We start from the raw sequence: 16,179 nt of genomic DNA on the forward strand, positions 1-16,179 counted from the left end.
AACAAGAAGAAGAGATGATCCAGCGTGGGTCAATAGAAATCCAGACTTTATTAGAACTCACAGTAAAAGCAGTAAAAGCAACCAGCAGATCAGACGCGTTTCAGGCGCATGCGCCCTTCGTCATGTAGTCCATGTATGATGGGTCAGAACTCTGTGGAGTCCATGTATGATGGGTCTGAGCTCTGTGCCGTCCATGTATGATGGGTCAGAGCTCTGTGGGGAACATGTATGATGGGTCAGGACTCTGTGGAGTCCATGATGGGTCAGAGCTCTGTGGAGTCCATGCATGATAGGTCAGAGCTCTGTGGAGTCCATGTATGATGGGTCACAGCTCTGTGGAGTCCATGTATGATGGGTCAGAGCTCCATGTAGTCCATGTATGATGGGTCAGAGCTCCATGTAGTCCATGTATGATGGGTCAGAGCTCTGTGGAGTCCATGTATGATGGGTCAGAGCTCTGTGGAGTCCATGTATGATGGGTCAGAGCTCTGTGGAGTACATGTATGATGGGTCAGAACTCTGTGGAGTCCATGTATGATGGGACAGGGCTCAATGGAGCCCATGTATGATGGGTCAGAGCTCTGTGGAGTCCATGTATGATGGGTCAGGGCTCAATGGAGCCCATGTATGAATTTGTCAGAGCTCTGTGGAGTCCCTGATGGGTCAGGGCTCTGTGGAATCCATGTATGATGGGTCAGGGCTCTGTGCAGTACATGTGTGATGGGTCAGGGCTCTGTGCAGTCCATGTATGGTGGGTCAGGGCTCAATTGAGTCCATGTATGATGGGTCAGAGCTCTGTGGAGTCCATGTATGATGGGTCAGGGCTCTGTGGAGTCCATGTATGATGGGTCAGGGCTCAATGGAGTCCATGTATCATGGGTCAGAGCTCTGTGGAGTCCATGTATGATGGGTCAGGGCTCTGTGGAGTCCATGTATGATGGGTCAGGGCTCTGTAGAGTCCATGTATGATGGGTCTGAGCTCTGTGGAGTCGATGTATGATAGGTCAGGGCTCTGTGGAATCCATGTATGATGGGTCAGGGCTCTGTGGAGTCCATGTATGGTGGGTCAGGGCTCAATGGAGTCCATGTATGATGGGTCTGAGCTCTGTGGAGTCCATGTATGATGGGTCAGAGCTCTGTGGAGTCCATGTATGATGGGTCAGGGCTCTGTGGAGTCCATGTATGATGGTCAGGGCTCTGTGGAGTCCATGTATGATGGGTCAGTGCTATGTGGAGTGCATGTATGATTGGTCTGGGCTCAATGGAGTCCATGTATGATGGGTCAGAGCTGTGTGGAGTCCATGTATGATGGGTCAAAAGCTCTGTGGAGTCCATGTATGATGGGTCAGAGCTCAATGGAGTCCATGTATGATGGGTCTGAGCTCTGTGGAGTCTATGTATGATGGGTCAGAGCTCTGTGGAGTCCATGTATTATGGGTCAGAACTCCATGTAGTCCATGTATGATAGGTCAGAGCTCCATGTAGTCCATGTATGATGGGTCAGAACTCTGTGGAGTCCATGTATGATGGGTCAGAGCTCTTTGGAGTCCATGTATGATGGGTCAGGGCTCAATGGAGTCCATGTATGATTGGTCAGAGCTCCATGTACTCCATGTATGATAGGTCAGAGCTCCATGTAGTCCATGAATGATGGGTAAGAGCTCTGTAGAGTCCATGATGGGTCAGGGTTCTGTGGAGTCCATGTACAATGGGTCAGAGCTCTGTGGAGTTCATGTATGATGGGTCAGGGCTCTGTGGAGTCCATGTATGATGGGTCAGGGCTCAATGGAGTCCATGTATGATTGGTCAGGGCTTTGTGGAGTCCATGTATGGTGGGTTATGGCTCAATGTAGTCCATGTATGATGGGTCAGAGCTCTGTGCAGATCATGTATGATGGGTCAGGTCTCTGTGGAGACCATGCATGATGGGTCAGGGCTCTGTGGAGTCCATGTATGATGAGTCAGAGCTCCATGGAGTCCATGTATGATGGGTCAGAGCTCTGTGGAGTCCATGTATGATGGATCAGGGCCCTGTGGAGTCCATGTATGATGGGTCAGGGCTTTGTAGAGTCCATGTATGATGGGTCATTGCTCAATGGAGTCCATGTATGATGGGTCAGAGCTCTGTGGAGTCCATGATGGGTCAGGGCTCTGTGGAATCCATGTATGATGGGTCGGGGCTCTGTGGAGTCCATGTATGATGGGTCAGGGCTCTGTGGAGTCCATGTATGGTGGGTCAGGGCTCAATGGAGTCCATGTATGATGGGTCTGAGCTCTGTGGAGTCCATGTATGATGGGTCAGAGCTCTGTGGAGTCCATGTATGATGGGTCAGGGCTCTGTGGAGTCCATGTATGATGGTCAGGGCTCTGTGGAGTCCATGTATGATGGGTCAGTGCTATGTGGAGTGCATGTATGATTGGTCTGGGCTCAATGGAGTCCATATATGATGGGTCAGAGCTGTGTGGAGTCCATGTATGATGGGTCAAAGCTCTGTGGAGTCCATGTATGATGGGTCAAAGCTCTGTGGAGTCCATGTATGATGGGTCAGAGCTCTCCTGAGTCCATCTATGATGAGTCAGAGCTCTATGGAGTCCGTGTATGATGGGTCAGAGCTCCATGTAGTCCATGTATGATGGGTCAGGGCTCTGTGGAATCCATGCATGATGGGTCAGAACTCTGTGGAGTCCATGTATGATGGGTCAGAACTCTGTGGAGTCCATGATGGGTCAGAGCTCGGTGGAGTCCATGCATGATAGGTCAGAGCTCTGTGGAGTCCATGTACGATGGGTCAGAGCTCTGTGGAGTCCATGTACGATGGGTCAAAGTTCTGTGGAGTCCATGTACAATGGGTCAGAGCTCTGTGGAGTTCATGTATGATGGGTCAGGGCTCTGTGGAGTCCATGTATGATGGGTCAGGGCTCAATGGAGTCCATGTATGATGGGTCAGAGCTCCATGTAGTCCATGTATGATGGGTCAGGGCTCTGTGGAATCCATGCATGATGGGTCAGAACTCTGTGGAGTCCATGTATGATGGGTCAGAACTCTGTGGAGTCCATGATGGGTCAGAGCTCGGTGGAGTCCATGCATGATACGTCAGAGCTCTGTGGAGTCCATGTACGATGGGTCAGAGCTCTGTGGAGTCCATGTACGATGGGTCAAAGTTCTGTGGAGTCCATGTACAATGGGTCAGAGCTCTGTGGAGTTCATGTATGATGGGTCAGGGCTCTGTGGAGTCCATGTATGATGGGTCAGGGCTCAATGGAGTCCATGTATGATGGGTCAGAGCTCCATGTAGTCCATGTATGATGGGTCAGGGCTCTGTGGAATCCATGCATGATGGGTCAGAACTCTGTGGAGTCCATGTATGATGGGTCAGAACTCTGTGGAGTCCATGATGGGTCAGAGCTCGGTGGAGTCCATGCATGATACGTCAGAGCTCTGTGGAGTCCATGCATGATACGTCAGCGCTCTGTGGAGTCTATGTATGATGGGTAAGAGCTCTGTGGAGTCCATGTATTATGGGTCAGAACTCCATGTAGTCCACGTATGATAGGTCAGAGCTCCATGTAGTCCATGTATGATGGGTCAGAGCTCTGTGGAGTCCATGATGGGTCAGGGCTCTGTGGAGTCCATGTATGATGGGTCAGAGCTCTTTGGAGTCCATGTATGATGGGTCAGGGCTCAATGGAGTCCATGTATGATTGGTCAGAGCTCCATGCACTCCATGTATGATAGGTCAGAGCTCCATGTAGTCCATGTATGATGGGTAAGAGCTCTGTAGAGTCCATGATGGGTCAGGGTTCTGTGGAGTCCATGTACAATGGGTCAGAGCTCTGTGGAGTTCATGTATGATGGGTCAGGGCTCTGTGGAGTCCATGTATGATGGGTCAGGGCTCAATGGAGTCCATGTATGATGGGTCAGGGCTCAATGGAGTCCATGTATGATTGGTCAGGGCTTTGTGGAGTCCATGTATGGTGGGTTATGGCTCAATGTAGTCCATGTATGATGGGTCAGAGCTCTGTGCAGACCATGTATGATGGGTCAGGGCTCTGTGGAGACCATGCATGATGGGTCAGGGCTCTGTGGAGTCCATGTATGATGAGTCAGAGCTCCATGTAGTCCATGTATGATAGCTCAGAGCTCCATGTAGTCCATGTATGATGGGTCAGAGGTCTGTGGAGTCCATGATGGGTCAGGGCTCTGTGGAGTCCATGTATGATGGGTCAGGGCTCTGTGGAGTCCATGTATGATGGGTTAGAGCTCCATGTAGTCCATATATGATGGGTCAGGGCTCTGTGGAGTCCATGTATGATGGGTCAGAACTCTCTGGAGTCCATGATGGGTCAGAGCTCTGTGGAGTCCATGTATGATGGGTCAGAGCTCTGTGGAGTCCATGTATGATGGGTCAAAGTTCTGTGGAGTCCATGTACAATGGGTCAGAGCTCTGTGGAGTTCATGTATGATGGGTCAAAGTTCTGTGGAGTCCATGTACAATGGGTCAGAGCTCTGTGGAATTCATGTATGATGGGTCAGGGCTCTGTGGAGTCCATGTATGATGGGTCAGGGCTCAATGGAGTCCATGTATGATGGGTCAGGGCTCAATGGAGTCCATGTATGATTGGTCAGGGCTTTGTGGAGTCCATGTATGGTGGGTTAGGGCTCAATGTAGTCCATGTATGATGGGTCAGAGCTCTGCACAGACCATGTATGATGGGTCAGGGCTCTGTGGAGACCATGTATGATGAGTCATAGCTCCATGTAGTCCATGTATGATAGCTCAGAGCTCCATGTAGTCCATGTATGATGGGGCTCTGTGGAGTCCATGTATGATAGGTCAGAACTCTCTGGAGTCCATGGTGGGTCAGAGCTCTGTGGAGTCCATGTATGATGGGTCAGAACTCTCTGGAGTCCATGATGGGTCAGAGCTCTGTGGAGTCCATGTATGATGGGTCAGAGCTCCATGTAGTCCATGTATGATTGGTCAGAGCTCTGTGGAGTCCATATATGATGGGTCAGAGCTCCATGTACTCCATGTATGATGGGTCAGAGCTCTGTGGACTCCATGATGGGTCAGAGCTCTGTGGAGTCCATGGATGATGGGTCAGAGCTCTGTGGAGTCCATATATGATGAGTCAGAGCTCTGTGGAGTCCATGTATGATGGGTCAGAGCTCCATGTAGTCCATGTATGATGGGTCAGAGCTCTGTGGTGTCCATGTATGATGGGTCAGAGCTCTAGGGAGTCCATGTATGATGGGTCAGAGCTCTAGGGAGTCCATGTATGATGGGTCAGGGCTCTGTGGAGTCCATGTATGATGGGTCAGAACTCTCTGGAGTCAATGATGGCTCAGAGCTCTGTGGAGTCCATGTATGATGGGTCAGAAATCTCTGGAGTCCATGACGGGTCAGAGCTTCATGTAGTCCATGTACGATGGGTCAGAGCTCTGTGGAGTTCATGTATGATGGGTCAGGGGTCTGTGGAGTCCATGTATGATGGGTCTGGGCTCAATGGAGTCCATGTATGATTGGTCAGGGCTTTGTGGAGTCCATGTATGGTGGGTTAGGGCTCAATGTAGTCCATGTATGATGGGTCTGAGCTCTGTGCAGACCATGTATGATGGGTCAGGGCTCTGTAGAGACCATTCATGATGGGTCAGGGCTCTGTGGAGTCCATGTATGATGAGTCAGAGCTCTGTGAAGTCCATGATGGGTCAGAGAAGTGTGGAGTCCATGTATTATGGGTCAGAGCTGTGTGGAGTCCATTTATGATGAGTTAGAACTCTGAGGAGACCATGATGGGTCAGAGCTCTGTGGAGTCTATGATTGATAGGTCAGAACCCTGTGGAGTCCATGATGGGTCCGAGCTCTGTGGAGTTCATGTATGATGGGTCACAGCTCTGTGGAGTCCATGTATGATGGGTCAGGGCTCTATGGAGTCCATGCATGATAGGTAAGAGCTCTGTGGAGTCCATGATTGATAGGTCAGAACCCTGTGGAGTCCATGATGGGTCCGAGCTCTGTGGAGTTCATGTATGATGGGTCACAGCTCTGTGGAGTCCATTTATGATGGGTCAGAGCTCTGTGGAGTCCATGTATGATGGGTCAGAGCTCTGTGGAGTCCATGTATGATGTATCAGAGCTCTGTGGAGTCCATTTATGATGAGTCAGAACTCTGTGGAGTCTATGATGGGTCAGGGCTCTGTGGAGTCCATGTATGATGGGTCAAAGCTCTATGTAGTCCATGCATGATGGGTCAGGGCTCTGTGGAGTCCATGTATGATAGGTCAGAGCTGTGTGGAGTCCATGTATGATGGGTCAGAACTCTGTGGAGTCCATGCATGATTGGTCAGGGCTCTGTGGAGTCCACGTATGATGGGTCACAACTCTGTGGAGTCCATGTATGATGGGTCAGAGCTCTGTGGAGTCCATGCATGATAGGTCAGAGCTCTGTGGAGTCCATGTCTGATGAGTCAGAACTGTGTGGAGTCTATGCATGAATGATAGGTCAGAGCTCTGTGGAGTCCATGATAGGTCAAAGCTCTGTGGAGTCCATGATAGGTCAGAGCTCTGTGGAGTCCATGTATGATGGGTCAGAACTCTATGGAGTCCATGCATGATGGGTCACAGCTCTGTGCAGTCCATGTATGATGGGTCAGACCTCTGTGGAGTCCATGTATGATGGGTCAGAGCTCTGTAGAGTCCATGTATGATGGGTCAGAGCTCTGTGGAGTCCATGTATGATGGGTCAGAGCTCTGTGAAGTCCATGATAGGTCAGAGCTCTGTGAAGTCCATGAATGATGGGTCAGAGCACTGTGGAGTCCATGTATGATGGGTCAGAGCACTGTGGAGTCCATGCATGATGGGTCAGAGCTCTGTGGAGTCCATGTATGATGGGTCAGAGCTCTGTAGAGTTCATGTATGATGGGTCAGAGCTCTGTGGAGTCCATGATGGGTCAGAGCTTTGTGGAGTCCATGCATGATAGGTCAGAGCTCTGTGGAGTCCATGTATGATGGGTCAGAGCTCTGTAGAGTCCATGTATGATGGTTCAGAGCTCTTTGGAGTCCATTATGGGTCAGAGTTTTGTGGAGTCCATGCATGATAGATCAGAGCTCTGTGGAGTCCATGCATGATGGGTCAGAGCTCTTTGGAGTCCATGATATGTCAGAACTCTATGGAGTCCATGTATGATGTGTAAGAGCTCTGTGGACTCCATAATAGGTAAGAGCTCTGTGGAGTCCATGATAGGTCAGAGCTCTGTGGAGTCCTTGTATGATGGGTCACAACTCTGTGGAGTCCATGTATGATGGGTCAGAGCTCTTTGGAGTCCATGCATGATAGGTCAGAGCTCTGTGGAGTCCATGTATGATGGGTCAGAGCTGTGTGGAGTTCATGTATGATGGGTCAGAGCTCTGTGGAGTCCATGTATGATGGGTCAGAGCTCTGTGGAGCCCATGTATGATGGGTCAGAGCTCTGTGGAGCCCATGTATGATGGGTCAGAGCACTGTGGAGTCCATGTATGATGGGTCAGAGCTCTGTGGAGTCCATGTATGATGGGTCAGAGCTCTGTGGAGTCCATGTATGATGGGTCAGAGCTCTGTGGAGTCCATGCATGATAGGTCAGAGCTCTGTGGAGTCCATGATAGGTCAGAGCTCTGTGGAGTCCATGTATGATGGGTCAGAACTCTATGGAGTCCATGCATGATGGGTCACAGCTCTGTGCAGTCCATGTATGATGGGTCAGACCTCTGTGGAGCCCATGATAGGTCAGAGCTCTATGTAATCCATGTATGATGGCTCAGAGCTCTGTGGAGTCCATGTATGATGGGTAAGAGCTCTGTGGAGTCCATGATGGGTCAGAGTTCTGTGGAATCCATGTATGATGGGTCAGAGTTCTGTGGAGTCCATGTTGGATCTGAGCTCTATGAAGTCCATAATAGGTCAGAGCTCTGTGGAGTCCATGTATGATGGGTCAAAGTTCTGTGGAGTCAATGTTGGGTCTGAGCTCTTTGGAGTCCATGTATGATAGATCAGAGCTCTCTGAAGTCCATGTATGATGGGTCAGAGCTCTGTGGTTCCATGTATGATGGGTCAGAGCTCTGTGGAGTCCATGCATGATGGGTCAGAGCTCTGTGCAGTCCATGTATGATGGGTCAGACCTCTGTGGAGTCCATGTTGGGTCTGAGCTCTTTGGAGTCCATGTATGATGGGTCAGAGCTCTGTGGAGTCCATGTATGATGGGCAAGAGATCTGTGGAGTCCATGTATGATGGGTCAGAGTTCTGTGGAGTCCATGATGGGTCAGCACTCTGTGGAGTCCATGTATGATGGGTCAGAGCTTTGTGGAGTCCATTTATGATGGGTCAGAGCTCTGTGCAGTCCATGTATGATGAGTCAGAGCTCTTTGAAGTCCATGTACGATGGGTCTGAGCTCTGTGGAGTCCATGATGGGTCAGAGCTCTGTGGAGTCCATGTATGATGGGTCTGAGCTCTTTGGAGTCCATGATTGGTCAGAACTCTGTGGAGTCCATGTATGATGGGTCAGAGCTCTGTGCAGTCCATTTATGATGGGTCAGGGCTCTGTGGAGTCCATTTATGATGGGTCAGAGCTCTGTGCAGTCCATGTATGATTGGTCAGAGCTCTGTAAAGTCCATGTATGATGAGTCAGAGCTCTATGAAGTCCATGTACGATGGCTCAGAGCTCTATGAAGTCCATGTACGATGGCTCAGAGCTCTGTGAAGTCCATGATGGGTCTGAGCTCTGTGCTGTCCATGTGTGATGGGTCAGAGCTCTGTGGAGTCCATGTATGATGGACCAGAGCTCTGTGGAGTCCATGTATGATGGGTCAGAGCTCTGTGCAGTCCATGTATGATGGGTCAGAGCTCTATGAAGTCCATGTACGATGGGTCTGAGCTCTTTGGAGTCCATGATGGGTCAGAGCTCTGTGGAGTCCATGTATGATGGGTCTGAGCTCTAAGGAGTCCATGATCGGTCAGAACTCTGTGGAATCCATGTATGATGGGTCAGAGCTGTTTGCAGTCCATGTATGATGAGTCAGAGTTCTATGAAGTCCATGTACAATGGCTCAGAGCTCTATGAAGTCCATGTACGATGGCTCAGAGCTCTTTGAAGTCCATGATGGGTCTGAGCTCTGTGCCGTCCATGTATGATGGGTCAGAGCTCTATGGAGTCCATGTATGATGGGTCAGAGCTCTATGGAGTCCATGTATGATGGGTCAGAGCTCTATGGAGTCCATGTATGATGGGTCAGAGCTCTGTGGAGTCCATGTATGATGGGTCAGAGCTCTGTGGAGTCAATGTATGATGGGTCAGAGCTCTGTGGAGTCCATGTATGATGGGTCAGAGCTCTGTGGAGTCCATATATGATGGGTCAGAGCTCTGTGGAGTCCATGTATGATGGGTCAGAGCTCTGTGTAGTCCATGTATGATGGGTCAGAGCTCTGTGGAGTACATGTATGATGGGTCAGAGCTCTGTGAAGTCCATGTATGATGGGTCAGAGCTCTGTGGAGTCCATGTATGATGGGTCAGAGCTCTGTGTAGTCCATGTATGATGGGTCAGAGCTCTGTGGAGTACATGTATGATGGGTCAGAGCTCTGTGAAGTCCATGTATGATGGGTCAGAGCTCTGTGGAGTCCATGTATGATGGGTCAGAGCTCTCTGGAGTCCATGATGGGTCAGAGCATTGGTGTTAATGTTATTACAGAAGATTCCTGTAGATGAATGAGCAAACAATCTTATGTCTATGCAAAAGACCAAACGTGTCTGGCAGCGACCTATCATATACAAAGAGTCCAGAGGCTGAGCCAAGCAATTCCTCACATCTATGGCAGCTTCTATAGTCCCGTCTGTAGCCCCATAGAATAGTATTCAGAGTCCTCATAGTTATGAACATTATATATCACAAAGCTAAAATCTGCAGCTATTGTTTTGCTCTTAAACCAGTGTTTCCTAACCAGGGTGCCTCCATCTGTTTAAAAACTACAACTTCCAGCATGCCCGGAAAGCCATAGGCCTTTCATCCTCATCCAGAGGATCCATACTGTCCCTGAAAGGTAAATCAAGGCTTCCCTTTCATTCCATCCCTCGATGTAGTGGTCTTCAAACTGCAGCCCTGCAGCTGTTGCAAGACAACAACTTTCAGCATGCCGGACAGCCAGAAGCCTTTCAGCCTCCTCCAGAGGATCCGCACTATCCCTAAAAAGGTAAATCAAGGCTTCCCTCTCATTTTATACCTTAATGCAGTGGTTTTCGAAAAGCACCCCGGCAGCTGTTGCAATACAACAACTCCCAGCATGGCTGGACAGCCGTTGGCTGTCCGGGTATGCTGGAAGTTGTAGATTTGCAACAGCTGGAGGCACCCTAGTTTGAAATCACTGCCTTAAACAATCATTTTACGCGTGTTTACCCTCAATCGTTTGCTTGTTTTTTCGGCCGTGTTTATTATAGCGCTCGCCCTGAACTTGTCACTTTTGTCACTTCTGGAACTGTCAGCGATATATCTAAACGCTCGAGAACTCTCCTCCAGCGGAACCGGATCTTCCAGATTCCCCAAATATTCGGCCATTTTATCTCAAGAAGATAAAGAATATTTCTGGCTAAAGTCGACCAAACAAGTCAAGAACAGAAAATAGGAAAGTCCCGCGTACGGTGGATCGGCCGAAAAACTTTTGTGTCCCTTATTTTTTTTTGTTTTCGTGTTCTGTGTCACAGTTTTTGTGGCATTTAAAAAAAGTTGAAAAATAAATAGTTTGTATTGGTATAGATTTTTTTTTCTTTTTCTGCGGTTCTAAAAAAATCGAAACACAGGCCAACATGGTGTTTTTTCCTATGAAAGAAAAAAAATGTGAAAAAAAACAATCACAAAAAACATGATACCTGGAGAATTCTGCCATTAAAAAAAAAAAAAAAAAAAAAAAAACACAAAACGGTTCTGCAGCGACTATGGTAACTTTGGGAGACTTTTTTTTGTTTGTTTTGCAAAAACACATGTTTTCAGCCTAAAAGGATTTTAAAATTAAAAAAAAACATGTACTGCTCGGGAGGGAGGGAAATAGGAAAAAAAAAAAACATACTTACCTTTCCCCGCTCCCACGCAGCTCCTTTTCACCTCCGTCCGATCCCTTGATCTTCTCTCTCGTTCACAGACGAGTGCTGGGTGCAGGACCTGCCAGATCAGCCAATCACTGGCTGCAGGGGTGTTCCATCTTGACCAGTGATTGGCTGAGCGGGCAGGTTCTTTACCGAAGCAGGAAGAAGATAGAAGATCAGGAGACCGGACGGGTAGGAACAGGAGCAGTGGAGGACCGGTGCTAGGTAAGTATGTTTTTTTCTTCTATTTAAAGGGGTTATCCAGGATTAGAGAAACAGAGCTCATTTCTTCAAATAACAGCGCCACCCCTGTCCTCAGGTTAGGTGTGTTATTGCAGCTCAGTTAATGAAGCCAAGTTGTAATACCAGACACGACCTAAGGACAGGAGTGGCGCTATTTATGTAATCCTGGATAAACCCTTTAAAGGGTAATACGGATGCAGTTCCAGGGGGCTATCGCGTTTCTTCTGTCTCTTGTCGGGCAGCTGCGCGCTCGCCTCTCAGGTGACCCGTTTTTCACACAGAACATTTTTTCTTAACCTGCGCCACCCTGATGACTAACGCAGCTGGACAGCACCAGGTTAACCCTTTACTCCCCAGTATAACGCACGCTCGTCTTCCATGGCTGGGGTAATCCAAGTTCACGATAAAACATACCAGTACCTGCAGCATGCGGTCATAAACAATGGCGTAGACGTACAGATACAGAGGGGGTACTGGTCATAGAGCAAGGCCGCCCAGCAGAGCTCTATAGTGGGGACACTGGGAGGTAATGTGGGGTCCGCACTCCGGATCTGGAGGGATGTCTATTTATTGACTCACATTGAACATTTACATACGGTTGCTAAGCTGTAAAATTCCACTTTAGTTCCTGATCGATATCTCCTTCCTGTATTTATGAGCGAGCGGATTGAGTGAGCGGGATACGGGCTGCGATAATCTCCAGACAAACAACACATAACATAGTAGCAAAGTGCCAGGTGGAACGGACTAGGACTAAGGATCATCTGCGGGGTAGTAACATGAAGCTTATGGTCAGACACTGGATACTGTTCACATTGACAGATACTGAGCTGCCAGAAGAAGAAGGTGATCAACTATAATAAAAAAGAATGTGTGCAAAACCACAAATTCCAGTGGTCTCCAAACTGAGGAGCTCCAGCTGTTGCAAAACCACAACTCCCAGCATTCCCTGACTGCATCGCTCATTGTATAGGGCAGTGGTCTCCAAACTGAGGAGCTCCAGCTGTTGCTAAACTACAACTCCCAGCATGCCCTGACTGAATTGCTCATTGTATAGGGCAGTGGTCTCCAAACTGAGGAGCTTCCAGCTGTTGCTAAACTACAACTCCCAGCATGTCCTGACTGAATTCCTCATTGTATAGGGCAGTGGTCTCCAAACTGTGGACCTCCAGATGTTACACAACTACAACTCTCAGCATGTCCTGACTGCTTCACTCATTGTATAGGGCAGTGGTCTCCAAACTGTGGACCTCCAGATGTTACACAACTACAACTCCCAGCATGTCCTGACTGCATCACTCATTGTATAGGACAGTGGTCTCCAAACTGTGGACCTCCAGATGTTACACAACTACAACTCCCAGCATGTCCTGACTGCATCACTCATTGTATAGGGCAGTGGTCTCCAAACTGCGGACCTCCAGCTATTGCAAAACTACAACTCCCAGCATGCCCGGACAGCAGTTGGTTGTCCGGGCATGCTGGGAGTTGTAGTTTTGCAACACAGTTTTGACACCACTGGTTTAGTGAAAACCAATACAACTCCCAGCATGCCCTGACTGCATTGCTCAATGTATAGGGCAGTGGTTTCCAAAATGCGGACCTCCAGCTATTGTAAAAATTACAACTCCCAGCAGTTGGCTGTCCGGGCATGCTGGGAGTTGTAGTTTTGCAACAGCTGGAGGTCCACAGTTTTGACACCACTGGTCAAGTGAAAACGGACAAAAAATATATATATTTCCTGCGTTATTACGGCAGCATTCCCCAACCTAAACACTACAACTCCCAGCTAGTCACAGAGCGGGGATCACTATTATGCAGGGTATGTGCAGTAATTGCAGCGTACAGTCAGCTCCACCTATGTACCTGGCACCAGCATTAGTCAGTGAACGGGTTCTATAGCTTTATAAATAGAGTTTACCCTGGTGAGATATGCGCGGCATGTGATACAATAAAGATACAATAAAGCGCAGCTTTGTTTTTGTATCCATTTAACATATACCATTTTTTGGCAAAAAAAATACAAAAAACAAAAACATTAACAGATTATAGAAAACATATGCCATATGGCCCAATCCGCTTGATTTGCATAAAAAAAAAAGTTACTGTAACGTTTCTTTTTTTTTCATTTGGCGTCCAAAATTACACAGTTAATGACGTACTGGAACGGAAACAGCGAAACGAAGACAAAAATGCGGTGCGAAAGTCAATAATCTGAAGTAATGTACCCATTAGAGATGAGCGAATTTACAGTAAATTTGATTTGTCACGAACTTCTCAGCTCGGCAGTTGATGACTTATCCTGCATAAATTAGTTCAGCTTTCCGTTGCTCCGGTGGGCTGGAAAAGGTGGATACAGTCCTAGGAAAGAGTCTCCTAGGACTGTATCCACCTTTTCCAGCTCACGAGAGAACAACATGTATCATATAAATATATTTACAAATAATAATAATACCAATAAATATAGTAATAATAATAAATACTACAAATAAATATAGTAATAATAAATAATACAAATAAATATAATAATAATACAAATAAATGTAGTAATAATAAAAATAATAATAAAATAATACAGATAAATATAATAATAATATAAATATAATAATAATACAAATAAATATAGTAATAATAATAATAATAAATGCTACAAATAAATATAATAATAATAATAATAATACAAATAAATATAGTTATAATAATAATAAATGCTACAAATAAATATAATAATAATAAAAAATTATACAAATAAATATAATAATACAAATAAATGTAGTAATAATAATAATAAATACTACCAATAAATATAATAATAATTAAATAAAATAGATAAATATAATAATAAGACAAATAAATATAGTAATAATAATAATAATAATAATAAATGCTACAAATAAATATAATAATAATAATAATAAAAAATTATACAAATAAATATAATAATAATACAAATAAATGTAGTAATAATAATAAATACTACAAATAAATATAAAAATAATAATTTAATTAAATAGATAAATATAATAATAATAAAAAATATAGATAAATATAATAATACAAATAAATTTAATAATACAAATAAATATAGTAATAATAATAATAATAATAAATGCTACAAATAAATATAAATATAATATTAATAATAAAAATAATACAAATAAATAATAATAAAATAATAATAATAATAATACAAATAAATAATAATATAATACTAATAAATATAATAATACTAATAAATAATAAAATTATACTAATAAATAATAATAATCATCAATACCATTATCTAAATAATAATACTAATATAAATTATTATTATTAATAATATTACTGTTAATAATAATAATAATAATAATATGTATTTCTATAGTGCCAACAAATTACACAGCAGTTTTCAAACTGCGCCACTTTGCATCCAATTTTATCCAATTAATTGAAAATGGAAATTCTACCCTGTGCGATAGAGAATAAGCCGAATGGCCGCCACCAGCCACCACTTATTTACCGTGATCTGTTAATTCGACGGCTGATACTTTGTATCGCGTGTATTGTCAATATTATTAAGAACACTTTGTGTGCTGAAAGGATTATCGCTTAGCAGTGATGCCAGCAAATAACCGCCGATCGCTTACACTCTTTAGCCGCTCTGACATGTTTCGCCAACATGAGGCGTCTTCACGGGACTGAGGCTCTTGGTTATCTTGGGATGATCTCAAGGTATTTTCGAAACATAACTATTATGAGGATGCAGAGTAAATTTGTGCAGCTCTCCCTTCAGTCTGTGGCCCCCGCTGACCATCTCACCTGGCAAAACGGGGTCGGGGACCGGACATTTATGGCCGCTGCCACCCAATGTGCAGAGGTCCCAATCTTCACATCTCTGTTGGAACCTCACAAATGTTTGACAGGGACCGTAACGCAATAAAGTGAAATCATAAATCCGCAGAAACTCCTATACAGAGCTACGAGCGCTGATCTCAGTATATAAATGGGGGATGGTTTAGTTTTATCTTATCGGATGGAACCTGTACAAACCAGGAGGATGATGGGACGATTCCCCAACTCCAACCATCATCCCCAACAACATAGAAGACGAAATATCCGCAATATAGGAATATTGTGCTGATCTCTGCAATATATCTGGAGACTACAGAGCAGATAGATAGATATGAGATAGATAGATATGAGACAGATAGATAGATATGAGATAGATAGATAGATAGATATGAGATAGATAGATATGAGATAGATAGATATGAGATATATATGAGATAGATAGATATGAGACAGATAGATATGAGACAGAGATAGATAGATATGAGATAGATAGATATGAGATAGATAGATATGAGATAGATAGATATGAGATAGATATGAGACAGATAGATATGAGACAGAGATAGATAGATATGAGATAGATAGATATGAGAAAGATATGAGATAGATAGATATGAGATAGATATGAGATAGATATGAGATAGATATGAGATAGATAGATATGAGATAGATATGAGATAGATAGATATGAGATAGATATGAGATAGATAGATATGAGATAGATAGATAGATATGAGAAAGATATGAGATAGATAGATATAAGATAGATAGATAGATATGAGATAGATAGATAGATAGATAGATATGAGATAGATAGATAGATATGAGAAAGATATGAGATAGATAGATATGAGATAGGTAGATAGATTTGAGATAGATAGATAGATATGAGATAGATAATAGTAAATATGATGCAGCACTCCACAAGTTGCAAAGAAAGGTTGGTTTTATTCCATCATGTGCATAGACAACGTTTCACCAGTCTCACG

General features: G+C 45.1%; 1 protein-coding gene and 1 long non-coding RNA gene across 2 annotated transcripts in view; one reads left to right on the forward strand and one right to left on the reverse strand.

Moving 5' to 3' along the window:
• The window catches only part of LOC130296989 (uncharacterized), a 66,137-nt gene extending 55,359 nt beyond the window's left edge, over positions 1 to 10,778 (forward strand). Inside the window, exons 3-4 of the long non-coding RNA XR_008849353.1 lie at positions 9,982 to 10,227; positions 10,472 to 10,778. This is a non-coding gene — a long non-coding RNA (uncharacterized LOC130296989). The remainder of the gene's footprint in view (positions 1 to 9,981; positions 10,228 to 10,471) is intronic.
• LOC130296988 (interleukin-17D-like) overlaps positions 1 to 16,179 on the reverse strand; it is a 31,112-nt gene that overhangs the window by 13,469 nt on the left and 1,464 nt on the right. The gene's annotated exons all lie outside the window — the stretch shown is intronic.

The sequence above is a fragment of the Hyla sarda genome, chromosome 12 (genome assembly GCF_029499605.1).
Source record: "Hyla sarda isolate aHylSar1 chromosome 12, aHylSar1.hap1, whole genome shotgun sequence".
NCBI classification, from domain to species: Eukaryota; Metazoa; Chordata; class Amphibia; order Anura; family Hylidae; genus Hyla; species Hyla sarda.